This window comes from Scylla paramamosain, chromosome 8, assembly GCF_035594125.1.
Source record: "Scylla paramamosain isolate STU-SP2022 chromosome 8, ASM3559412v1, whole genome shotgun sequence".
Taxonomy (NCBI): domain Eukaryota; kingdom Metazoa; phylum Arthropoda; class Malacostraca; order Decapoda; family Portunidae; genus Scylla; species Scylla paramamosain.
Window position 1 is genome coordinate 26,012,040 of NC_087158.1, and position 27,500 is coordinate 26,039,539.

General features: G+C 49.3%; 1 long non-coding RNA gene across 1 annotated transcript in view; it reads right to left on the reverse strand.

The window, feature by feature from the left end:
- The window catches only part of LOC135103041 (uncharacterized), a 104,472-nt gene that overhangs the window by 18,786 nt on the left and 58,186 nt on the right, over positions 1 to 27,500 (reverse strand). The window contains exon 2 of the long non-coding RNA XR_010269894.1: positions 8,923 to 9,009. This is a non-coding gene — a long non-coding RNA (uncharacterized LOC135103041). The remainder of the gene's footprint in view (positions 1 to 8,922; positions 9,010 to 27,500) is intronic.

The window sequence follows — 27,500 nt, forward strand, 5'->3', positions numbered from 1 at the left end:
GATGGGGGGAAGGAAGGGGGCACAACACGCACACACGCACACACGCAGACACGCACACACGCAATTGAGTGAGGAGCAGAAGTTCACCTAATTTTAGTGTCCACAGACTTACACTTGCAAGAAACTTAAATTATTCTCTCTCTCTCTCTCTCTCTCTCTCTCTCTCTCTCTCTCTCTCTCTCTCTCTCTCTCTCTCTCTCTCTCTCTCTCTCTCTCTCTCTCAAACTCCCATGAATAGTAATGCCACAACACGCTGAGGCTACGTAGAGGCAGCAAGGAAAAGAGGAAAGGAAAAGGAAATAATGAAAAATGAAAGAAAATACGCTGCCAAACTTTACGATAAAACTTTAAACTTCCTGTGGTAAAATTAGCAACACACTCAGCCATTCATACTGCAGCTTGGGACTTGCAGCACGTAACAGCCGAGACAACGACGACGACGACAACAACGATGACAGTAGTAGTGGTAGTAGTAGTAGTAGTAGTAGTAGTAGTAGTAGTAGTAGTAGTAGTAGTAGTAGTAGTAGTAGTAGTAGTAGTAGTAGTAGTAGCGGCAGCAACAACACGTTATTACTATTACTACTAGTACAACAACTACTACTACTACTACTTCTACTACTACTACTACTACCACCAATAATAATAATAACAACAACAACAACAACAACAACAACACTATTACCACCACCAGCACCACCACCACCACCACCACCACCAACAACAACAACTATAACAAAAACAACAACAACAACAACAACAACAACAACAACAACAACAACAACAACAACAACAATAACAGATAACCAGTACATAGATTAGAAAGCCAAGAAACTACAAATTAATTTCCACTCCCCCCACCTTTCTTCCTACCCCAGCCTGCACCACGAACACACACACACACACACACACACACACACACACGTTGACATGATCATAATTACACACACACCAATTATCATAGCTTCTATTATCTACGCTACATTCTCCACAGCCCTGCATCCTGCCCTGCACCCTGCCTTCCCCCACGCCCCTTCCTTCCCCTGCCCTGCACATCCCTCAAAGCATAGCACGCAAAGAAGGGTGCCAAATAGTGCCAGGAAGTGCCATATGGTCATGCCAAGGAGCGTCATTTGGTGTCACGCTCAGTGCCAAAATGCAGTGCCAGGATTTAGTGCCAGGGGACAGTGCCAGTGAGTTAGTGCCAATAAGGGTATCACACGCCACGGGACTTTCCTCTACTGGTGTCCTCCTCCTCCTCCTTCTCCTCCTCCTGCTTCCCTACGCCCAAAGCATGACTCACGCGCTGTCAAGGAGAGAGAGAGAGAGAGAGAGAGAGAGAGAGAGAGAGAGAGAGAGAGAGAGAGAGAGAGAGAGAGAGAGAGAGAGAGAGAGAGAAACAAGTGGAGATTATCTGAGTTGCGATATTACGGAGTGGTCGCGTATTGATCTCGCGTGTGTGTGTGTGTGTGTGTGTGTGTGTGTGTGTGTGTGTGTGTGTGTGTGTGTGTGTGTGTGTGTATTGATGTCGCTCGACCATTTTTACTCTCTCTCTCTCTCTCTCTCTCTCTCTCTCTCTCTCTCTCTCTCTCTCTCTCTCTCTCTCTGTCACTCAATTATTCGTAGCACCTCTCTCCGTAAGTGTCCTACATCCCCTCTCCCTCTCTCTCTCTCTCTCCCCTCCCTCTCCCCACACTCTCTCCCCATTGGCTCCTTGAGTGCCCTACGCTGTCCTCTGATTGGCCAAGAGTCCTCGCATGTGTTGATACTAAGCCTAAGAATTGTGTTTCCAGGACTCTGATTGGTGCTCGCGTCTCCCACCCCCTTCCCTTCCCCAGTGCCCTCTGGATTCGCTCCTGGCAAGTCTCATTCACTCACGCACACACACACACACACACACACGGATCTATTTTGTACAACACTACTTTCGTTCTGTTTCTGGGAAGGCTTTGTGTTTTCTCTCTCTCTCTCTCTCTCTCTCTCTCTCTCTCTCTCTCTCTCTCTCTCTCTCTCTCTCTCTCTCTCTCTCTCTCTCTCTCTCATTCATTCCACCAGTGCAGGCATCCATTATAAGCTCACGTTCTCTCTCTCTCTCTCTCTCTCTCTCTCTCTCTCTCTCTCTCTCTCTCTCTCTCTCTCTCTCTCTCTCTCTCTCTGCACAGGTAAAGGTATGAGGGGCTACTGCACAGGTGGGCGTCAATTAACCTGAGCAGAATACAACAGGAACGTTTGTTTATACTCGTAATGAAAGACCTATAATGAGACGCCCACGTAAACATACACATGCACACACACACACACACACACACACACACACACACACATATATATGGAGGAGTAAAGGTGAAAAACTGTATAAAATTGATAATAACAGGGAAAGAGTACGAGATAAAAGAGAGGAAGGAGAAAGGAAAATAAAAAAAACGAAGAAAGACGCGAGAGTGACTGAAGAAGGAAGAAGAAAAACAAAAGGTGTAAACTTTGCAAACTGTATAAAGTATAGTTTGCTGGAGGAGAAGGAGAAAAAAAAATACGCAAAAGGGAAAGAAAACACAAGGAAAGAAAGAAAGCAGCAAAAAAAAGGAGAAAGAAAAGAAAGAAAAGAAAAGAAACTACATTAAATTCATACTGTGGGAGGAGGAGGAGGAGGAGGAGGAGAGATACGCAAGAGAGATAAGACGCGAGGGAAGAGAGAAGAAAAAGAGAGGGGAAAGAGAGGGAGGCAGGGGAAGCGAGGGAAGCAGACGGTCACCAGCAAGACTCTCTCCCCTTTAATAGCGTTCAAGAAAGATCGCCTCAAGAGACCCTATCCCCTCCCACCCCCTCACCCCATCGCCCATAGAGCCTCCCCCTGCACCCCAGAGACACCCACACACCCTCCGTCCCTGGGGTGAGGGGGTGGAGGCTGGGACGAGGCTGGGACAAAGCTGGGGCAAGGCTGGAACAAGACTGGGATAAGGGGACTGTAGGAACTTTTAAGCTGCTGGAACGGGCGACCTCAGGACTTGTTTGGTGCAATTTGGCAACGTTGCAGCTCCACAGGTTGCAAGGAGGCCGGAACTCAGACGCCTCCCTCCCTTCCTCCACCTTCTCCACCTCCTCCACCTCCTCCACCTCATTACGGGACTCAATACCCAGCAGGAGTGAGTCATTCATAGCAGTCGCCAGCCTTACCCTGCCCATTGCATTTGTATACCTGGTGCTTCTGTCCAAGGTCGATGAGATGCATGTTTCTCTCTCTCTCTCTCTCTCTCTCTCTCTCTCTCTCTCTCTGTGTGGTTGTTAGCTAGTTGTGTGAACGAGTGAATGAGCGAGACTTGTGTGAGGCATGAATACATGTATGAGTGAACGAGCTAGGCTTCAGTCATACGTGTTAAGTGGAAGTGCGCGGCCTGGCGCCGGGAGATCACCTACCTCCAGCCTTCTGTTCACACCTTCTGTGAATAAACACCTGCACTGTTACCTGCGTTTCCTGTGCCCCTGCTGGTCAAGAGTCGAGACATGGCGCAGTGAGTAGGATCAGGACAAGGCTGCAGTGGGTACGGCGCAGAATGGAGAAGCAGTTGGAGGCGCTGGCTGCTCCTGCTAGCGCGACAGTCGGAGCAGAGTCAGGCTCTGCTAGCGCGACAGTCGGAGCAGAGTCAGGCTCGCGAGGAGCGTTTAACCCAGCTGCTGGAGAGAGTGGGGACACAAGCTCCCAGTCGCACCACGGCGAGCAATGAAGGCGAAACCACAGCCCGCAGCACGTCTACCCAGGGCGCGAGGTTCCCGACGTCCGCCACCATCATTCCTCACTTAACGGCGTCAGCATCTTTACGTGAGTTCGACACGTGGCGCCATAAGTTTGAAGGATACGTAACCCTCGCCAGGATAGACTGTCTCTCCCTGGCTGAGCAGAGGGCGGCACTCGCTGCTGTCCTAGACGACGAGTGGACCCGTACACTTCGCTACGGGATAAGCTTACCGAGAGACGCGGAGTTAAGAACCATCCTCGATGCAATGTGTGAGTACCTGCGAAGCCAGCGCAACATCATCATGGATAGAAGAGACTTCTACTCCCGCGTGCAAGAAACGCAAGAAGGTTTTGACGACTTTTTATGTGCTGTAAAGGAAATCGCCAATTTCTGTGACTTTTGCGACCAGTGCATAAACCATCAGCTGCGTGACAGAATTGTCGTTGGGACACGAGACGAAGTGGCTCTGAAACGCATGCTGGAAAACAAGAAACTCACCCTTGAAAACGCCATAGATATTTGCAGAGCATCAGAGAGCGCTAACCAGTGTAGTGCAGTACTAAGGGGCGGCTCTCACTCTTCGAGCCATGGTGTGAACGCTGTCTCGAACTACAGGAAGGGCAGTTTCGGGGGCTCAAGCCCCACGGGCTGTTATCGTTGTGGCAAAGATTGTCGCAGTGACAAAAGGATGCCAGGCAATAGATAAAGTGTGTCGTAACTGCGGGAAAAGAGGGCATTTTGCGAGTGTATGTCAGCAGACAGTGAGGAAACGACGAGGAGCTTCGAGGAGTTCCTCAACTGTCTCTCCTCATCGCGGTGCAGGCCCGAGGCGGGAGCCAGTGCCAGTGTATACCAGCTCTTATCAGGCGTATACACAAAGACGGTGACGGCACGACCTGCGCCCCAGGTGCTCATTACCGCCACACATCCCGCTGGAAGAGACAAGATTACGTGGACTCCTGACTCTGGGGCCGAAACGACCGTTATTGGCCTCGACACGGCAACACCCTTGGAATCCCGCCCTCCAGCTTGGCGCCCGCTGATGGTGATGGACTTTATGCTGCCGGTAATCACCCCCTCACCTGTGTAGGAACTTTCTCGTCGCACTTGCAACTGGGCGACAGGGAAGCTGAGACTGTTGTGAGCGTGGTGAAGGAGGTGAAGGGGGCGCTGCTTAGCTGGTACGATTCCATCGCTCTCGGAATCCTCCCCGAAGATTTTCCGGCTCAAATCCGACCGCTACGCAGGGAAGAACAGCACACCGGCAACAGCTCCATCAAGTACCCGACCGCCTCGCAGCCACCTCTATCTACGCCCACAGAAGTGATCAGCTGGCCTCATTCCTACGACCCAACGCCACAGCAGCGTGCGGGGCACGCTGCTGCTGTGATCAAGGCCTTTCCCAGCGTCTTCGAAGCAAAGGAAGGTTTACGTGCAATGGCTGGTGGATCCATGGCCATCGAGTTGACAGACGACGCTCGACCCTTCGCCGTAACAGCATCTCGTACAATCCCTTACAATTGGCGTGAAGAAATTAAGAGCCAGTTGGAAGAGCTGCTTAACAAGGGAATCATCGAGAGTGTGGACTACCCTACGGCATGGTGCCACCCCATTGTGCCTGTCCCAAAAAAGACATCTGGTGTAAGGCTGTGTGTTGACCTGACACGACTCAACCGTTACGTGAAGAGGCCCGTGTATCCAGTGCGCTCACCTCATGACGCCATCGCCTCGATCGGGACCGGAGCAGTTTGGTTCACCACTCTTGATGCCAAGATGGGGTATTTTCAAGTCCCCATTAGAGAAGAAGACCAGGATTTAACCTGCTTCATAACACCTTGGGGTCGGTACAAGTTTCGGCGAGCGGTTATGGGTCTCGTCTCGTCTGGAGACGAGTATAACCGTCGAGGAGACCAAGCTCTCGGCGACATACCTAACACCATCAAGATCGTGGACGACATCCTGGCCTATGACTCCACCTACAGTGCGCACTTAGCCCATGTCATTCAGATTGTGCGGCGGTGTGACCAGCACGGCATCACTCTCAACCCACAGAAGTTTACATTCGCGGAAAGAGTGGTAGATTACTGTGGTTACTCTGTTTCTGGACAAGGCTACACGACAGACTCAAAGAAAGTTAAGGCAATCTCTGACTTCCCACGACCACAGCACATCACCGACTTACGATCATTCATGGGTCTTACAAACCAGCTTGGAAGCTTTTCTCCTGCTGTGGCTGCAGCTGCACAACCCCTCAGAGATCTCTTACGCCCGAAGAACAGTTGGTGCTGGTCTCCTAACCATGAAGAGGCGTTTGAGAAGGTGAAACAGTGTCTCGTCAGCCCACCTGTCTTGGCATACTTCGACCCATCATTACCAACGATGCTACAGACTGACGCCTCAAGGATGCACGGATTTGGATTCGTTCTCCTGCAGAAGCACAGTGACCAGTGGAAGATGGTGCAATGCGGGTCAAGATTTGTTACAGACACAGAGAGCCGCTATGCAGTAATAGAGTTGGAAATGGCTGCAATCGTCTGGGCAGTCAGGAAATGTGGCACCTACCTGAAAGGACTCCCTCACTTCGATCTAGTGCTCGACCACCGCCTGCTGATACCTCTCCTCAATAGCAAGTTGTTGGGAGAAATAGAGAACCTGCGGCTGCAGCGCATGAGGGAGAAGCTTGCTCAGTATTCTTTCACAGCAAGCTGGCAAAAGGGATCGACACACTGTGTGCCCGACGCCCTCTCACGTGCTCCAGTACAGGACCCAGTGGAGGAAGAGGATGCTGCTACTTCTGGTGACCTCGACCCTCTCCACTCAGCGGTCATCTCAGCGTTATCTGCCACCAATGAGGACGGCGTCCGCTTAGCACCACTCCAGGATCAGACTGTGGAAATGTACGTGCCGCAGCAGCAAGAGACGGGGGAGTACTGCTTGCTCAAGAACGTCATCATCGAGGGCTTCCCGATCATTGCCACGACCTCGATCACCGCTTGCGTACGTACTGGCCGGTGCGCAGTCTGCTGGCCGTAGACGACGACCTGGTGGTTTACGGGCCGAGGCTTCTTATTCCTCACAGCCTCCGCCGAGAAACACTAGAGCGACTCCATGACAGTCATCAGGGGATGGAGCGCACCAAGCGACGGGCCCGACAAACGGTGTACTGGCCTGGTATGGACAGAGACGTTGAGAACGTCGTTTCTGGATGCTCACTATGCCGTCCACTCCTACCAAGCCAAGCCAACGAACCTCTCTGGCAGGACACGGACACACCCAGCAGGGTGTTTGAGTCAGTTTCTGCAGACTACTTCCACGCAGCAGGCCGTACATACCTCGTGTATGTAGATCGCTTGTCTGGGTGGCCTCACGTGTCTGCATGCTCACGTCCAGCATCGGCTGATCAGCTCGTTCGTGTCCTTCGGGGTGTGTTCGCCGACACGGGCGTGCCTGTTCTCCTGAGGACTGACGGTGGACCGCAGTTCACTTCTTCATCGGTACGGCGCTTCCTGGCTCGATGGGGGTGGAGCATCGTGTATCTTCACCTCATTATCCACGCTCCAATGGTCACGCCGAGGCAGCGGTCAAGTCCGTGAAGAAGCTGATCCTCACGACCACACAGCAGGGACACCTGGACGAGGATGCGTTCGCTCGCGGGTTGCTGGAACTGCGCAACACTCCGAGGGCGGAAGGGCGATCACCAGCACAAGTCCTCTTCGGTCATCCTATGAGGTCCTGTGTCCCGGCTCATCATCGCTCATACGCTCAGCAGTGGCAGCGCGCTGCTGATGAGTGCGACGCCAAGGCAGAGCGACTGAGGAAGAAAGCGAAACTTCGCCACGACGCGTCCGCCCGTACTCTTCCCTCTCCTGCACCTCGGTGGCCACGTCGACGTTCAAGATCACACGACAGGCCTCTGGGATCGCCTGGGTGTCATCGTGGCTGTTGGGCGAAGGAGAGACTACCTCATCAAGATGGGCAGCGGTCGCGTGATGTGGCGTAATAGAAGACACCTACGCCCACACAGACCTCTTGCTCCCCTTCCTGTCGAGCAGCACACCGCTCTTGGCGGTGCAGCGCTTCAGCATCAGGGTCACGAGGAACACCACCATCCCGGCAGCCCGGAGCATCAGGGTAACGGGGTACACCGTGGCCGAGAGCAACCAGAGCGTCGAAGCAGCCGACAGCGTAGGGAGCCGAGACGACTGCAGGTGCGGTGGCACCGTAGCACCTACGATTAGTCGTACGTGTTCATTGTACGCTGTGTTTGTTTTGTGTATATGTACCGTGTTTTCTGTACTTCAATCATTGTAACTTTGTTTCATGTGTTACGGTAGCCATAACAAAGATAAGGAATCTTCCTTATGTCTCGGGGGAGGTGTGTGGTTGTTAGCTAGTTGTGTGAACGAGTGAATGAGCGAGACTTGTGTGAGGCATGAATACATGTATGAGTGAACGAGCTAGGCTTCAGTCATACGTGTTAAGTGGAAGTGCGCGGCCTGGCGCCGGGAGATCACCTACCTCCAGCCTTCTGTTCACACCTTCTGTGAATAAACACCTGCACTGTTACCTGCGTTTCCTGTGCCCCTGCTGGTCAAGAGTCGAACACTCTCTCTCTCTCTCTCTCTCTCTCTCTCTCTCTCTCTCTCTCTCTCTCTGTTTTTCTGTTTTTCTTCTCACTTATCCGTATTTGTTTGTTTTGGTTTTCTGTTTATCTATTCACTGGTCTATTTATATGTTTGTTTGTTTGTTTGTTTTTAACCCTTTCTCCTTTCCTTTCTACCTCTCCGTACTTTTCTTTCTGTTTTGTCTGTCCATCTGTCTACCTGTTTATTTGTTCATCTTTTTACCTCATCGCCTCTCTACATCTTAACTTTTCTACCTTTCCACTCGCCTGTCCATCTTTCTATCTCCCTGTCTATCTGTCTGTCTGTCCATCTGTATGTTTGTTTATTTGTTCATCTTTCTACCTTACCATCTGTCTACCTATCTGTCCATCTGTGCATCCATCTGTCTATCTGTCCACCTGTTCATCTATTTACCCCTTTACCTGTCTACCTATCTGCTTATTTATCTGTATATATGCCGATCTAGCTATCTATCTTCCTATCTTTCCACCTGTTTTTCTGTCTGTCTACCTGTCTACCTGTCCACCTGTCTTCTTGCCCGCCTATCTACCTGCCCAGAGGCTCACCTGTCAGCACATCCACATCCAGCACGGGGCTCGATTCACGGACACAGTCACTTTTCCTCACCAAGAAGCCAGCACTGCATCACTCACCTGGGGAAAGAAGAGGGAAGGGGATTAGAACACCATACCTCCACCATACCTTTACTGTACCTTCATTGTACCTCCATAGCTTACCATACCTTCAGCATACCTTCACCATACATGTGTACCTTGGATCATGTGTCACTGTCCCCCTGTTCTAATCCCTAAGCTCTTCCCTTCTTCCCTTCCCTTCCACCTTTAGATCATCCCTTCTCGCTTCTCTTCCCCTCTCCCTCCCTCTTCCCCCTTTCCCCTTCTCTTCCCTCTCCCTCTCTCCTCCCCCTCTTCAGCGTTCCACGGGTGGTCTGCGCCGCGGGTGGTGGGTTGCCCGGGGAAGCTGCTGAGGTGTGAAAAAAGTAGCGATGGTAGTGAGGTGTTGCAGGGGTGGTGGTGGTGGTGGTGGTGGTGGCGGTGGTGGTGGTTATCGACGACCTTCTCTTTCACATCCTCCTCCTCCTCCTCCTCCTCCTCCTCCTCCTCCTCCTCTTCCTTCTCCTCCTACTCCTACTCCACCTACACCTCCTCTTCCTCTTCCTCCTTCTCCTCCTCCTCTTCCACCAGTACTACCTTCACCTTGTTATCATAGTTTGTTGTTGTTTTGTTTGTTTGATTGTTGTTGTTGTTGTTGTTGTTGTTGTTGTTGTTGTTGTTTGTATTTGTTGGTATATTTTGCATCATCTCACTTAATTTTAGTTTTATTTTCCTCTTATATTCATTTTATCCTCCTCCTCTTCCTCCTTCTCCTCCACTAACTCATCCACCACCACCACCACTCCCTCTCCTCCTCCTCCTCCTCCTTCTCCTCCCCCCTCCACACATCTCGCCCTCTATAATAAGCTACAACAACGCCAAAGAATAACAAGACGCGGCGAGAACTCTTCCCCCTGATTGGCGAGTCACTGGGCAGGAAGAAAGCGAAGAAAAGCAGCGGCGGGCGGTGGAAACTCGGAAGGAATGCGCAGCGGTAACAAAGAAAGGACCGACCTCTGACTCCCTGGTGGTGGTGGTGGTGGTGGTGGTGGTGTCGATAATCCAGCTACACACCGCTCCACCACACCACCACTTCATACCTAACCACAGTACACCACATGACATCACAGCACACAACACCACATTAAAGGACATCACAGCAAGGTACAGCACGTTACACCACAGTACAACGCACCGTCCCGCCTCCACACCAGGCTGAGCTTCACCACATTACAGCACGACACAGTTCATCGCAGCACACCACAGAACACAGCACCACAGCACATCATACCAAGCTCTGCGAACCTTTTTTTTTTTTATTTCTCTTAATATATTTGACAGGCCTTCTCTTGCATAATACCACACTACACCACACCACACCACGCCACAACATCACCACAATATACACACCGTACCACATCGCAGCCCATGACATCACAGCACACCACAACGCACCGCAATACAAGACACCACAGCATTACAGCACAGTGCAGCACAGATCAAAGGGGGGAGGGGAGAACATAGACTCACCTACTACTTGATAAATAAAGGAAGATTGAATAAGGCTGAAGATAGAAAGCATGAAGAGGAGGAGAAAGGGAAGGAATAGAGAGAGAGACAGAAAGGAGAAAGAGGAACAGGAGGAAGAGGAGGAGGAAGAGGAGGAGGAAGAGGACGAGGAGGAGGAGGAAGAGGTCAAGTGTCAGACATATCAACCGTAATCTTCCCTACCTCCTCTTTTTTCAACTCCTCCTCCTCCTCCTCATTCCTCCTCCTCCTCCTCCTCCTCCTTCTCCTCCAACTCCTCCTCCTCCTCATTCCTATCCCTCACACTTTTCCTACTCCTCCTCATTCCCACCTACACTTTCTTCTTCTCCTCCTCCTTCTTGACCACCTCTCTCTCTCTCTCTCTCTCTCTCTCTCTCTCTCTCTCTCTCTCTCTCTCTCTCTCTCTCTCTCTCTCTCTCTCTCTCTCTCTCTCGCCTCACACCGCCCCACGCCCCGCCCCGCCCCGCCCCCGTCACGCTCATGAAGGGGGTGTGTCTGGCGCCCTCGAGAATCCGTCACTCCTGGCAAGCACCCGTCGAGGCGGAGAGATAAGACGAGAGGCTGGAGGAGGAGGAGGAGAGAAAGAAGTGGAGGAAAGAGGAAAGAAGTGGAGGAAAGGGGAAAGAAGGGACGGGAGAAACAGAAGGAAGGGGGGATACCTAAGGAAGCACGAGGAGGAAAAGGAGCTGGAGGAGGGAAAGAGGAGGAAAAAAAGAAAATAAGGGGCGGGAGAAGAAGGAGGAGAAGGGAAAATTATAAGAAAAAAAGAAAGAAATAGCAGCAACAGGAAATAGAACAAGAGGAGGAGGAGAAGGAGGAGGAGGAGGAGGGAAAGAAGTGGAGAAAAAAAGGGAAATAAAGGAATGGAGAAACAGAAAGAGAAGGGAAAAAGGAAAAAGGAAACTGACTGACAACAGGAGGTAAGGAGGGAGAAGGAGGAAGAGTAAAGAAGAAGAAAAAAGAAGATGGTAAAAGCAGCAAAAAAGGAAAATAAAGAAGGAAGACAAAGGAAGGGGAGGAGAAAAGGGAAGAAGGAAGGAAAGAAGAAAAAGGAAGAAGAGATGGGAATACCAGCAGGAGAAGGAGGAAGGGAAAGAAGAGAAAATTAATGATATAAAAACAGAAGATGAGAGAAGCAGGAGGAGGAGGAGGAGGAGGAAGAGAATGAAGAGGAGGAGGAAGAGGAGGAGGAGGAGAACGTAAAAGAAAAGATAAAAAGGAAGAAAAAATTAAAAAAGCAGAAGAGAGCGAATGGAAGAAGGATGAAGAGGAGGAGGAAGAGGCAGAGAAGAAAGAGAAGGAGGACGAAGAAGTAAAAATAAGAAGCGAAAGCACCAAGAAGAGGCTCAAAACAAAAAGAAGAGAAAAGAAGAAAAGAATAAAGAAAAGTTTAACAAGGGATCGAAGAAGAAGGAGGAGGAGGAGGAGGAAGAGGAGGAGGAGGAGGAGCCACGGGTTTGGTTCCTCAGTTCCATACGCATCTCATTTAACCTAGAAGACAACAAAAGCGTAATTACGAAGACTTCTTGTGGCATTAAACTCCCGACCCTTCCACCTCAGCTCTCGTGTGTTGTACCTCCTCCTCCTCCTCCTCCTCCCCTCCTCCTCCTCCTCCTCCTCCTCCTTCTCCAATCTACCTGTCTCCCCGTCTCTTGTCTTCTTATGGACGGTCTCAAGAAGGGTAGGAAAGATTTCTCTGTCTAACCTTCTGCCTGATGTCACAGTAACTAGCTCGTGTGTGTGTGTGTGTGTGTGTGTGTGTGTGTGTGTGTGTGTGTGTGTGTGTGTGTGTGTGTGTGTGTGTGTGTGTGTGTGTGTGTGTGTGTGTGTGTGTGTGTGTGTGTGTGTGTGTGTGTGTGTGTGTGTGTGTGTGTGCGTGTTTGCAGTGAACAAGATAGCATAAAAAATCCGTGCACATTAAAAGGACTAGAAGCACAAAGAAAGATGAAAGTAAAAAACATGACAGGGATGAAAGGAAGTGAAGAAGAAGGAGGGGAGGGGAGAGGGACAGAGAGAGAGAGAGAGAGAGAGAGAGAGAGAGAGAGAGAGAGATGATACGGGGTAAGAACATAAGGAGTTTACAGAAAGTCAGTCGAGGTTAAGCAAGACATCTCCTTTGCCTCACTACCGTCTCTCATTTGCATCTATTAACTTAACCTAACCATAACCTAACCTAACATGACCTAACTTAACCTAACCTAACCTAACATGATCTAACTTAAACCTAACCTAACCTAACATGACCTAACTTAACCTAACCTAACCTGACCTAACTTAACCTAACCTAACCTAGCCTAACTTAACATGACCTAACTTAACCTAACCTAACCTAACCTAACCTAACCTAACCTAACCTAACATGGCCTAACTCAAACCTAACCTAACCAATACTTACCTGACTTACCCTTTACCTAACCTAATCAAACCTAACCTAACCTAACCTAACCTAACCTAACCTAAACCACACTAAACTAAACCAAACTAAATTCACCTAACCTAACCTAAACACACCTACCCTAACTTAACATTAACCTAACCTAACCTAACTAGACCAAAATAAGCAAACCAATCATAACCTAACCTAACCTAACCTAACCTAACATTATCTAACCTAACCTAACCCAACCTAACCTAACCTAACCTAACTTTAACCTAACCTCATTCCAACACCTGCCCGCTAAGTCTGTTCCAGTACCCTTATTTCAGACTGGTCTTTGCCTCTTTAGCATCTATATTTATCTTCCTTGAACCTATTGCTTTAAGTCCCTGGGTGTTCATTTACTTAAAAGCATGAAAGAGAGTGAGAGAGTGAGAGAGAGAGAGAGAGGAGAGAGAGAGAGAGAGAGAGAGAGAGAGAGAGAGAGAGAGAGAGAGAGAGAGAGAGAGAGAGAGAGAGAGAGAGAGAGAGAGAGAGAGAGAGAGAGAGAGAGAGAGAGAGATGGTAGGAGTCAGGAAGGACAAATTATGGGGAAAAAAAAGTCAAGAAAAGAAAGAGGAAGGGAAGGAAAGAAGGAATGCCATTGAGTTAAGAAGTAAAACAAAGAAAGACAGAAGAATAAGAGATAGAAATGAAGGAGGGAGGAGAACAGTGAGTGGATAAAGGAATGTGGAGGGACGAAGAAGGAGTAGGAGGAGGAAGAGAAAGAAGGGGCACAGAAAGACAGGAATGAGAGAATGACGGAGGAAATGTAATGGGTGGAGGTAGGAAGTGGAGGAGAAGGAGGAGGAGGAGGAGGGAGGTGGGAGAAGCACGAAACTGGAGAGGATAAGTGGGAAAGTTAAGAAGCAAAACAAAGATGGATAGAAAACGGAGATTGGAGTGGAGAAAAAGGAATGGATGAGATTGGAGTGGAGAAAAAGGAATGGATGAAGGAAGTGGAGGAGAGAAGGGGAGGAGGAGGGAGGAAGGAGGGGCACGGGTTGGCGAGGACGACCTGAGGGTATAATGACGACGACAAAAACCCGAGCAGCTGGTGTCACGGGCCGCGTCTTTCCTGTGGCGGCAGCGGCGGCGCCCCTCCTTCCCTCCCCTCCGCCCCCGCTGACTCGCCCCGCCCCGGGTCACCAAGATGCCCCGGGACCGGAACCCAACCTCGTCCCTCCGCCCCCACCCCTCCCGCCCCTACTCCCTCCCCCTGCATGATTCACCCACCTGGCCTGCCCTGATGTGACTGTCGCATGATTGTGAACCTCATTAACACTCCACCTGGCCACCTGCTCCACCTGCACCACCGCCACTCCACGTGTTCGATCCATACCCACACACCACCACCGCCACGTCCCCTCTTCACTCCCCTTTCCCCAAGCTTCCACGTCACCACTAGCCCCCTACACTCTACTCTGTACCTCCATCCTCACTACACACACAACACATTACTATACCAGCAAACACTATATACTCTCCACCCCCCAAGTGATAATAGTAGAAGTTAATTACACCTCTTAACATGTGCTGTAGTTATCCTCTAATTCTACAGTAAGTGGAGTGCAGTAAGGAAGTCTGTTGCTGAATGAAATCCCTTACACAAAATAATCTTGATCTTTTCCTCTTAGCTTCTAAATTTCAAGCTAATATTTTACCTCCTTCCTTTAACAACCTTTCCTCTTCCCTTACAAAGGCTTCCATACATTCACACCTTCCACTATAACTCACTCCTCCTCCTCCTCCTCTTCCTCCTCCTCCTCCTCCTCCTCCCCCCTCCTCCTCCTCCTCCTTTCCACCGCCACAAAGGGCCGCCAGGTGAGTCAAGGAGTCATTACACGTGCATCCCCGCCCAGGTGTTACGTGTGCCTGCCATCCAAGGCCATCTACACTCGTTCCCTTCCTGCCGCCCTTATTCCTCTCTTATTTCCACTCCGCTTCCCTTTTCCTTTGTTTTCCTCCTCCCCGACTTTTCTTTTAGTTTCCTTTTTTTTTCTATTTGTTTCTCTTTCCCTCTGTTTTTCCTCTCCTCCTTAGCCTTTCTCAAGTTTGCTCTTTCTTCGTGTCCATTTTCTTTGTTTTTCCTCTATTAATCTTACACCGGTTTCCTTTTTCCTCTTAGATTCCACGTCCCTCAATCTTTTTTCTTTCTTCGTTTCATTCCTCGTTGTTTTCTTCTCCTTAAACTTCTTTCGTTCAGTCTTCCCTTCTGTCTTCGTGTCCCCCTTCCTCTCCGATTTCCTCTCCTTCCTCTATCCTTACTGCACTGTCCATCTCCATCTTCACTTCCCACTTTTTCCCCTCATTCTTTCGTCTGTCAATCCCATCACCACACCTTTTCAACACCTTTCCTTTCTTACTTTTCTCTTTCTCCCACTCTTTCCCTTCATTCCTTCTTCTCACAGTCCAATCTAACACGTTCCCTCTCCACCTCCACGTTCCCCTCAAGCCTCCGGTCCTTCCCACAGCAGCCCGTCACGTCCGCCGCCGCCGCCGCCCGCCCTCCATACAGCCAGCCCCTAACGCGACCCTGCCTCTCTTGTGGGTACAGGAAAGCCTCGAGGTTTCCGTTGAAATATTCACCTTCCCCCCTTTTTTAACCCCACGAGGTCCGCTGCAGGGAACGGCGTGTGCTGGCTTGGATTATTAACCATCAGAGAATGTGACTCGGGTAGGGAAATGTTTTGGTAAGTGTGTGTCTGCGTGTGTTGGGGGGGCGAGTGAATAGGGTAAGGTGTGTGTTGTGGGGAGAGTATATGTAGAAAGGTGCATGTTTGGGGAGGTATGTGTGCGTTGCCGGGGTGAATAAGGAGAGGTGTCTGTTGGTGGAAGGGGAGGGGGGGATAGGTGTGTGAGAGGGGCAGGTGTAGAAGTAGGTGTGTGCATGTACAGGGAAGGTAATTTAAAAGTAAGATTAGTGTTCAAGGACAGGTGTGATGAGAACAGGTGCGTGGATGCATGGGTGTGAGTCTGACATGTGTAAAAGATGCGTAGGTATGAAGATATGTAAGCAGGCATGAGGGAAAAGTGAGGTCATGAATGTATGCACAAGATTTTCAAAGGTACAGGTGTGTGGGCGAAGCGAGCGAGACGAGGAAGTGTGGAGAGGAAATGGAGTCAGGTGTGTGTGCAGAAGAGATTAAGGGTGCAGGTGTGTAGGTGTGTGCGAGCGCGGAGGAGGAGGAGGAGGAGGAGGCGGCAGGGTGTGTTATGTTACACTTCCACTCAGCACCTCGCGGGAGTAACGAGAGACGCAGCATGAGAGATGTCCTGACGCGGAACGCAATGTAATGTTGCGGCACGGCAGGAGGAGGGGAGAAGGGGAGGCAGTGAGGGGAAAAGGGACTAGGGGAGAGAAACAGAAAGGCCAGTATTCATAAATGCTTTGCTCTTTCACCACGACCACTTTCAAAGACCACATAAATGATAAGCCGGATTCTCAAGAGCGTTTCTCCCTGTTAATAATGTAAAAATCTTGTTAGTCTGTCACTAGAACCATAAAAAAAAAAAACACCCTTTAAAAACCAGTGTCGCTTCAACTACACAGTCTCTTGACATAAGTGGAGGTGCGACGCAAAGGTGCTTCAGAATACGGACGAAAGCAAGACAGGCATTAGCAGAAACAGCAGCAGTAGAGGACCGCCGCATAGAGCCAAGGGAGGAGGAGCCATAACAGCAGTACTGACGGGGAGCCATAATTGCCTCACTGCGGGGGGAAGGGGACACTGCATCAACATTAACACACGCACACACACACGTAGAGGAAGCGCAGGAGGAAGGCCGGGCGGCACGAAAGAGAGAGAGAGAGAGAGAGAGAGAGAGAGAGAGAGAGAGAGAGAGAGAGAGAGAGAGAGAGAGAGAGAGAGAGAGAGAGAGAGAAACAGGATCAAATTCCGAAAAAAAAAAAAAAACTGCGCCACACCTCCACTATACATTCACAGGACTCTATAGTTGAAGTGATACAAGTGATTCAAGGATGTTTTTACGGGTTCTAGTGACAGATGAACAAGATTCCTACATTATTAACAGGAGGAGCACTCTTGAGAACCCGCCTGCTCATCTCTGTGGTCTTGGGAAATAGTCGTGGTGAAGTGAGAGAGCAAAGCGTTTTCCAAATACGGCCCTGTACACACGCGCTGAGAAACAGAGGCATTACGCGCTGAGGATGGCTTCCCTTTGTCCCCCCCGGCAGCGGCGAGGCGAGGCGAGGCGAGGCGAGGCGGAGGCAGCAGGCGACAGTGGTGTTTTGGCGACGTGCGTGTAGTCATGGAAACGGCGTCGGCCAACCAGCTGCCTCCTCGCCTGAAGAACCGCCCGTGGGGGAATGCTGCCGCCCCCAACAGCGTCCCGCCAAGCGTATGCCGGGGAGATGCGATAAATTCACGTCAAAGGAACGCTGGAGGGTTGGAGTGCTGGAGGGCTGGAAGGTTGCGGGAGTACTGGAGGAAGGGCTGGATGGTTGTGGGAGGACTGGAGAAAGGGCTGGAGGAGGAGCTGGAGGGCTGCAGAAAGGGTTGGAGGGCTGGAGGGCTGAAGGAAGAGCTGGAGGCCTGTGGGAGGGCTGCAGAAAGGGCTGGAGGGCTGCAGAAAGGACTGGAGGGCTGGAGGAAGAGCTGGAGTTCTGTGGGAGAGCTGGATGAAGGGCTGGAAGGTTGGAGGAAGAGGTGGAGGGCTGTGGGAGGGCTGGAAGGCTGGAGGGATGACGAAATGATGTCCTTTGTGAGTCACTCGAGCAAACCTTTCCTTTACTATTTACGGGAATCCTCTCTCACCCTCCCCTCCCTCCCCCACTCCCACTCTCCCCTTCCCTCCCTCTCTCCTCGTGCTCCTTATTCCGCCCTCCTCCACTCTTTCCATCTCCCTTCTCCTCATTCCTTCCTCTCCCACTGCTCCTTATCCCGCCCACTCCTCGCCTACGTAACTAAGGAGCTCCTCCTCTCGCTCTCTCCCTCCCCCTCCCTCCCTCCCGTCACGTCCTTGCCAGTCTTCTCATTCATGCGCTAAAAATTACACTGGCGGTAAAACAGAGCTCTGCATAAGATATAATAATAGCTCCCCGAAGTACAGCACACACCAAGGTCACGTTTTGTACGAGTATTTTGCCTCCCCGCGTTGTTTCCCGGAGTGAGTCACTGTGGAGAGGGAGAGGTGCAGGGGAGGGAGAGGGAGGGAGCGTGAGCGTAGAGTGATGGCATGCAGTGTATTGTGTGTGTCGATAGCGTGTGAGAGAGAGAGAGAGAGAGAGAGAGAGAGAGAGAGAGAGAGAAGAGAGAGAGTGAGAGAGAGAAGAGAGAGAGACGAGAGGAAGAGAGGAGAGAGAGAGAGGAAGAGGAGAGAGAGAGAGAGAGTGAGAGAGAGAGGAAAAGAGAGAGAGAGACAGAGAGAGAGAGAGAGACGAGAGAGAGAGAGAGAGAGAGAGAGAGAGAGAAGAGAGAGAGAGACGAGAGAGAGAGAGAGAGAGAGAGCGCGTTCCAGATACCAGCGCACCTATCTGTCTGCTGCACCCTTCCCGACACGCCCAGGTGAGTCCAGTGACCGCACACACACACACACATATACACACACACACACACACATACACACACACACACACACACACACACACACAGCAACGACCCCCCATGGCTCTTCCTCACCCGCTGAGTGTTGCAAAGGCAGTCTTGGGTTACCTGGGTGAGTCACACCTGCTCATGACGTCAACTTTGTCACGTGAACCCTCCCCCCCAACCTTGCTTGCCTCACCTCCACCCCCCTTAACACCCATCAGAGCGTTTTGTTTGGTGTGCGTGAGTGGGCCTTGGGGTGATGGGTGATGGGTGGGTGATAGAGTGAGTCATGAAGGACACGCCCCCCTCTCCTCCCCCACCCTCCCCTTACGCCTGCCTCTCAAGGTCGTTCGTTAGTCACTGTCATGAGCATCTTCGTTATCAAAAGCACAGGTGGTCATTTCATCATGGCCGAGTGTTTTAGTTGGTTAGATTAGCTTAGTTTAGGTTAGGTTAGGTTAGGTCAGCTTAGGTTAGGTTAGGTTAGGTTAGGTTAGGTTAGCTTAGGTCAGCTTAGATTAGGTTAGGTTAGGTTAGGTTAGGTTAGGTTAGGTTAGCTTAGGTTAGGTTAGGTTAGCTTAGGTTAAGTTAGGTTAGGTTAGGTTAGGTAGTAGCTTAGGTCAGCTTAGATTAGGTTAGGTTAGGTTAGGTTAGGTTAGGTTAGGTCAGCTTAGGTTAGGTTAGGTTAGGTTAGCTTAGGTTAGGTTAGGTTAGGTTAGGTTAGGTTAGTTGTTATGAAGGATTTTGTTACGTGTGTATTTGCAAGTTAACCCTTTTAAACTGCTATGGTCGCATTTTAGTAACAGTCGCATCAGTGTAAGCAATAAAGCTTGCATGGACAGATACGTAGAGTAAAGAGCGAATTAAAGATATCTGTTGTATTTTATAGGCTACAGGAGTACTTGGAAATAAGCGTCTGAAAGGTTGTATAGGATTATGGGGAAAAGAATATCTAGCATGTGCCGTCTTCTGTTTCTTTTCTCCACTAATTGTTAATGCACCCTCTTCTCTCTCTCCGCAAAAAAAAAAAAAAAAAAAAACTCAGTCTGGAAACCCCGAAAATTACTTCATTGATATTCAGAATTCTATTAAACTAATGACTTTGAACCGAGGAAGTTAATCACCCTTTAATCACCCTTGATGGATCCTTATTGACTGTAATATTCCTCGTGACCCCGCAGCCTCTGAGGTATGACTAACCGTGGACTCAATGCTCGCGACACCTCCTCTTTCAACCATGCTATGATGAGAGGATACTGGGGTAATGGAGGTGATAGGTACGGGTTATGGGGTAAGAATTATAGAGGGAGGGGACTTGAGTGTGGCAGAAGTCAAGGCTATGTGGTGAAAGTGTGGTAGGATCTTGAGCTCAGTGTGGTAGGGGTTGTAGTGGGAAGTCTTAAGTGTAGCAAAGTGTGGCTAATAGACGAGTCGATGTGGTAGGGGACTGTTTGGAGTGTGAGTGGGGAGTCCTGAAGTGACTGTGGTGGGAGCTGTGTTGGGGGGGTCCTCCTTGTGGTGGAATGTGAAGAGACAGCTGAGTGTGGTGAGGCCTGTGTTGGAGAGTCCTGCATGTGGTGGAATGTGAAGAGATATCAAATGAGTGTGGTGGGGCCTGGGATGGGGAGTCTAAGGTAGGATTGCGTGTTTAGAGAGTCCTGAGTTTAGTATGGCTAAAGCTGTGGAGGAGACTGTTGGGAAGGACAGCTGAGTGCGGTGCTTGCTTTTGCTTCCCGTCTGAGTGAGTGAGTGAGTGGCTGGCGGCACCGAGGCGAGTTCAGTGACGGGGTGAATTAAACTGTCGGGTCTGTCAGCGGCGGTAAGTGGGTGGCGTGTGCGAGTTGCGTGAGTGAGTGAGTGAGTGAGTGGGTGAGTGGGTGAGTGAGGGCCGCGGGATGTGGGTCTCCTTGACATGAATCACTCGGGCACTTGGGCATCTCCTGGACATATTATGAGTGATGGACAAAGCTGAAAGTAGGCCATCCGTGTGTGTTCTTGTGGCTTGTTGTGGTACGAAAGAGCAATTCTCGCCTCACACGGCACAACACAAAGGAACACAAGGGAAGAACAAGCACCGACAGACCTCTTGGTTCTTACGAGGTTGTTTGCGATAAGCTAGACTATCTGAAGTAAAACATGTAAAGCACTAAAGACGAATGCTCCCCCCCCTCCCATTCAGCTCACCACCTCACCTCCCCTGTAATGTGTTGGCGTTGTGATCAAGGGATGGACTTTAGCATGTAGAGTCCAGGGTTCGAAGATTTCACACTCAGCTTGGTTGTGTGTGTGTGTGTGTGTGTGTGTGTGTGTGTGTGTGTGTGTGTGTGTGTGTGTGTGTGTGTGTGTGTGTGTGTGTGTGTGCTCCGCGGGGGCAAGCTAAGGGAATGAGGAGAGGAGGTTGGCCAGTATAACTCTGCACTTGTAAACACGATTACCATAACAACTGCCCCGCTCATTGGCGCCCCCTGAGTAGCCGTGACTCGAGGACGCGGTCTGAGTGAGAAGGGTAATGAAACACGACCCACATTATTGAGAGAGGAATTTAGTGCACTGACAACCTTACGATTCTCCAAGAACTCTATTTTATTCAGTATGTGCCTTGAGTGACCAGTATAAAATAAAACTGACCAGAATAGAAGAGAATAGACCTAACGCTCACACTTAAACGATGAAAGTCAACGGCTCCTCGGTGCTATAACAACAACAATGCACGCTATCACTAACAACTAGCTATTAGTATTTGTTGTCCATTTCTAATCTATCAACAATAACTGGCTATTAATATTTCTGTTAGTTTTTCAATAGTCTAGCGTGATTATATTTTTTGCTACCATAAACTTTCGATATACTGTGATCTATAATGACTAAAGATGGCTAGTGTGTGTGTGTGTGTGTGTGTGTGTGTGTGTGTGTGTGTGTGTGTGTGTAGCTCCTTCCTTTCCATTGTCAATTGTCTTCCCTCCCTTCTAATTACCTCTTACCCTCTTTCTATCTTTTCCTTCCTCCCTTCCTTCCCTCTCCCTCTCTCCCTCTCTCCCTCCCCCTCCCTCCCTCCCTCTCTCCACTCTCCCTCTCTCTCCCAGGAATTGGTGTAATCACGAGGCATTATTTCTTATCTCAGCAGCGCCACCAACCCTCTGTCCTGAGAGAGAGAGAGAGAGAGAGAGAGAGAGAGAGAGAGAGAGAGAGAGAGAGAGAGAGAGAGAGAGAGACGGACAGAAAGACAGACACACAGACAGACAAAACAAGATAATTAAAGACAGACATGAAAATAAACAAAAGGAAAGTTAAAATCACAAAAACATTAAAAGTTGAGCTCTGAGATGAATATTAAAGAGAAAGAATAAAAGAAAAACAAAGAGGGAAAGAAAGAAAGGAGAGAGAAAGAGAGATAAAAGAGAGCGACAAGAAAGACAAGGAGAAGGGCGATAACAGAGGGGGAGAAAATTAAAAACGATGAAGGAACAATGAGAGGGAGCTTAAGAAGAGGGAAATGCGAGGGAGGAGGAGGAGGAGGAGGGGGGAGAGAGAGAGAGAGAGAGAGAGAGAGAGAGAGAGAGAGAGAGAGAGAGAGAGAGAGAGAGAGAGAGAGAGAAAATGGAGAAAAAGAGTGGGAGTGAAAATCTATTATATTTACTGGAAGGATGGGAACACACACACACACACACACACACACACACACACACACACACACACACACACACACACACACCTACACCTGTAAAAACTGCATATTAGTTACACCTACACAATGTACCCAGCAGCTTCTCCCTCTCTTTCCCCTCTTCTTTCCCCCTCCTCCTCCTCCTCCTCCTCCTCCTCCTCCTCCTCCTCCTCCTCCTCCCCTCATTGTCTTCTCTTCCTATACCCTTCCTCACTTCTCTTCTTTCTCCCTCTCGTCCTTTTCTTCCTTCTCCTCCTCCTCCTCTTCATCCTTCCCCTCTTCCATACCCTCACTGCTCCTCCTCTTCCTCCTCCTCCTCCTGTCCCTATACTCTACTTCCCTCCTCCTTTTCCTCTTTCATACCCTCCCTCCTCCTCCTCCTCCTCCTCCTCCTCCTCCTCGTTCTCTTCTTCTTTCCTATTGCCATTTTTTTTTAGCCTCCCCGTACCGCTACTTCTTCTCGCTCCCTTCTTCTTCTTCTCCTCCTCCTCCTCCTCCTCCTCCTCTTCCTCCTCCTCTTTACAGCTCTAGGAAAATTGCCTCCCAAGAAGCATTAAAACACGCAAAGTTTAAAGCAGGAAAGTCTGAAAATTACGTTAACACCTTTTTTTTTTTCCTTTTCTTCATTAACTTCGCAAGGTAGAAAATTGTCCCAAGATTTTTTCCTTTATATATATTCTTTTTTTTTTTATCTACTTAGCTTGTTAATTAACCATGCAAAGTTTAATTGGAAAAGTTTTAGTCTGTTAAAAAATATATTACTTCGTCTGTTTGTTTGTTTGTTTGTTTGTTTGCCTGTCTGTCTGTTTGTTTCTCTGTTTGTTTGTCTGTTTGTCTGTGTGTGGCGCTCTCTCTCTCTCTCTCTCTCTCTCTCTCTCTCTCTCTCTCTCTCTCTCTCTCTCTCTCTCTCTCTCTCTCTCTCTCTCTCTCTCTCGCAATAAAAAATATCGTCGTAAAATTTTACTTTAATATGTGTACAATTTTCCCCCTTTTTTTCCCCTCTCTTGAGTAATTTCCCTCAGCATTTCTTTCCCACAGTGTACAACATTTATTTCCTGGAAGGCGCGGCGTAAGGAGGTGGATATTCGGTCCCTAATTTCCCTGCGGCACCGTTATACCTCCTGCTGGTGGTGGTGCTGGTGGTGGTGATGGTGCGGGAGGCCCTTCCTTCCCTTCCTCCCTAGCTTGTTTTAAAGACTCCTGCTGGTGGTGCTGGTGGTGTTGATAGTGCTTCCCCTCCTTCTCTCTCTCTCTCTCTCTCTCTCTCTCTCTCTCTCTCTCTCTCTCTCTCTCTCTCTCTCTCTCTCTCTCTCCCCGGCACTGTTAACCCTTTCTGGTCGTTCGTTGCTGACATTAACAACACTTCTCTTATGTTCTTATGAATTGTTGGCTGGTTGTAAAGGCAAAAAAAAATGATGTTATTTTCATCTTTGGTATTCAGATCACTATTGAATTGTTTGAATGGACGTGGAAGTAAAGAGCGTGGGGTTAGTTTAATTTGTTAAGCTACATAGGTACGTGTTTATGAGAGAAGTGTAAAAGTGAGCTGTTTCATCATCTCTTTTCGCTTTCCATTCTCGTCCACCTCCTTATCATCATCATCATCATCATCATCATCATCATCATTACCAACGTAGTTCAGACTCCATTATCACCACCACCACTATCATCATCACCACCGTCACGTCCTCACCAACACCACACCTTCTTAAAACACAACACTGCACTTCCATCACCACTACTATCATCACCACTATTATCACACACATTCTCCACCACCACCACCAACACCCACACACCACAAAACCACAAACACACAAACATGCAGCCCTCCACCGCATCTATACATTCCCCACCACCGCTACCACCATCACCACCACCACCGCCACCACCACCACCACCATCACCGCTGCGCTTCCCTTGCCACCCTCCACATCAAACTTTCATGGCGGCCTGGCGGAGTGTGACCTGCGGGGGGGCAACACTCTACCTGCTACCTACCTGGCGTGGAAGGTAGGGAAGGTCAGGGCTGCCAGGTGAGGCTTAGGGATCAGAAGGAGGAGAAGGAGGAGGAGGAATACAAAGGAATACAGAGGAATACAAAAGGAAAAGAAACAGGAACGTGCACTGAGGTCCTGACTAGGTGGTTTGTTTAAGTATCCTGCACTAACGATAGAAGCAACAGGAGGAGGAGGAGGAGGAGGAGGAGGATTACAAGAACAAGCATACCAAAAGAGCAAGATAGAAAAGGAATGAGGACAAGAGCAGAAAAATGCAGAACACGAAAAGGAACATGGGCAAGAAAGGAGAGGAAAATGAAGAAGGAAAAGAAGAAAAAGGAAAAATGATGATATTAACAGGAGCTAAAAATAAGCATCTCTCTCTCTCTCTCTCTCTCTCTCTCTCTCTCTCTCTCTCTCTCTCTCTCTCTCTCTCTCTCTCTCTCTCCTCTCTCTCTTCTCTCTCTCTCTCTCTCTCTCTCTCTCTACACGTCTTGCCTCCGTCAGGGAAAAATCAATACCTTTTATGGCATTCCCGCTGATTGTGTCGATAAATCAGACGGGAGGTCGCCGGCCGAGGGAGAGAGGGAAGCTGAGGGAGGGAGAGCGCTGCAGGGAGTGAGGGGAAACAGAGGGGAAACAAGGGGAGGAATGGGTAACTGGGGGTGGGTGATAGGCCGTGAAGAGTAAGACGGAAGAGGGGGAGAGTGGTGGAGTGGGTGAGGGGAAAGTACAGTACGATGAGGGGAGAAAGAGAGGGAGGAAGTGTTAGATGAGGCGGGGAGAGGGAGGGAGAAGGGAGGTTAATGTGGGAGGGTACTGAGGGAAAGTGCAGGAAGGGGAAGGAGAGAGAGGGAAGGGTAGACAGTAAGGGGAAAGGAAGAGAGAGGAAGGCAATAAGGGAGAAAGGAGAAAGGGTGAGGGGAAGGAACAGGTCATGGGGAAGGAAGAGGGGGAGAGGGAGAGAACGAAAGGACAGGACGAATAAAAATAACCGTAAAAACAAGATGAAATTCCTTGCTTGACCGATACAGAGCAATATTTTCAATCCTCTGGTGGTGGTGGCGGTGATGGCGGTGGGTGGTGGTGGTGGTGGTGGTGGTGGTGGTGGTGGTGGTGAAGGAGGTCGTTGCTCACCACACCACCACATTATCACACTATAACATCACATTAAGCCTTCCAGCACCACCACACCACAAGACCACATTGCAACTTCCCGCATCACAACACCACACCACCGGACCCCAACACCACACACCACCCAAGCACCACAACACCCCAACAAGCAACTCCACAACTCCCTACCCTCCCCAACACAAAAAAATAAGAAAAACAGCCACTAATTTTAAAACTCTCACCAGAAACACGCACTGCACACATTCGCTCATTTTCCCTCCGCTAGCTGTCCTGTTTCCATGGCGCAAATAAATGCAATGAAATACAAGACCTGGATCGTGTGTCGCTTGATGTGCCGAGACTAAACCAATTTTCACGACGGAATTGACGGAGTAATGTCATTCATCCACGGTGGAAAACCAGGGAGAGAGAGAGAGAGAGAGGGAGAGGGAGATGAGGGAGAGAAGGGTTGCAAGTACGTGGGATGAAGGATGAAGAGAAGGAGGAGGAGGAGGAGGAGGAGGAGGAGGAGGAGGAGGAGGAGGAGGAGGAGGAGGAAAAGGAGGAGAAGGAGGAGGAAGAGAAGAGGAGGAAGAGGAGGAAAATAATGTAAGGAATGGAAAGGGTGATGTAGAGAGAGAGAGAGAGAGAGAGAGAGAGAGAGAGAGAGAGAGAGAGAGAGGGGGGGGGAGAGAGAGAGAGAGAGAGAGAGAGAGAGAGAGAGAGAGGGAGTAGGAGGAAAAGAAATAAATGACAAGACTAAGGAAAGAGAAAACGAGGGAAAAAATATACGAGAATCATTACGTTGGGAGAGAGAGAGAGAGAGAGAGAGAGAGAGAGAGAGAGAGAGAGAGAGAGAGAGAGAGAGAGAGAGAGAGAGAGATGCAGGAATGAAAGAGGTACAGAGATGAAAGAACTGCAAGGAAAAAAAATATGTTCCATCTTCTCTCCATCCTCCTCCTCCTCCTCCTCCTCCTCCTCCTCCTCCTCCTCCTCCTCCTCCTCCTCCTCCTATTGCTACTTCAAAGGAAGAGTCAAAGATGCAGTCTGTTTAGTGGCTGTACCAGACGCGCGGCAACACGTGGAATCCGATTAAATAGTTCATGAGAGAGAGAGAGAGAGAGAGAGAGAGAGAGAGAGAGAGAGAGAGAGAGAGAGAGAGAGAGAGAGAGAGAGAGAGAGAGAGAGAGAGAGAGAGAGAGAGAGAGAGAGAGAGAGAGAGAGAGAGAGACCATTACCTTTATCAACATTACCACCATATCTGTATCTACCTCTATCTAGCACATCACCACCATCATCACCACCACCACAACCACAACCACGACCACCACCATCACCACCATAGATGTTGCTAATAGATATAATAATGTATAGAAAGAAAAGAAAGAAAGAAAGAAAGAAGAAGAAGAGGAGAAAAAGAAGGAGAAAAGAAAGAAAGAAAGAAAAATAAATAAAACTATCACCACCAGCATTACCACCATCACCACCAGCACTACCACCATCACCACCAGTACTACCACCATCACCACCAGCACTCACAGTCATCACCATCACACAAACCATCACTCACTATTACACTTCTCATAACCTACTCCTTCACAACATCCACACACACACACACACACACACACACACACACACACACACACACACACACACACACAATCACGGGGCGACACAGACAGAGCAGAGCCAATCATGCACAACATCCTCACAGTTTCACCACAAACAAAAGACAAACAACGTGTGTATTATATCCGTCTATCTTCACCACCACCATCATCAATGAATACAAAAGAAGAGCAATTATTACCATCACCGCCACCATCACCACCACAACACGGAAGGGTAGAGATTGGCCAATCTAAATGAAAATGTAGATGGAACAAGAAAAGAAAAACGAAATGAGAAAACTAGAGAAGAAGAACGAAATAATAAGACAAACTAAATTAGAAAATAAGAGAAGGAAAACAGAAGAAGAAAACCATAGAAAAGGAAGGCAAAATAATAAGAAGAAAGAAAGAAGAAAGAGGAATAAAGAACAGAACATAAGCCCATGGACACGGAGGGAGAGGATAGGGAGATAGGGAACGGACGGACGTGATAAGGACAGACAGTACGGACATAACAAACATACACGAACAAAAAAAGAAAAAAAAAAAGAGTAGAACGAATACTCGTACTGACGAACTCACAGACAAACAAGAACACACAGTCACAGAAAACGGAGACCA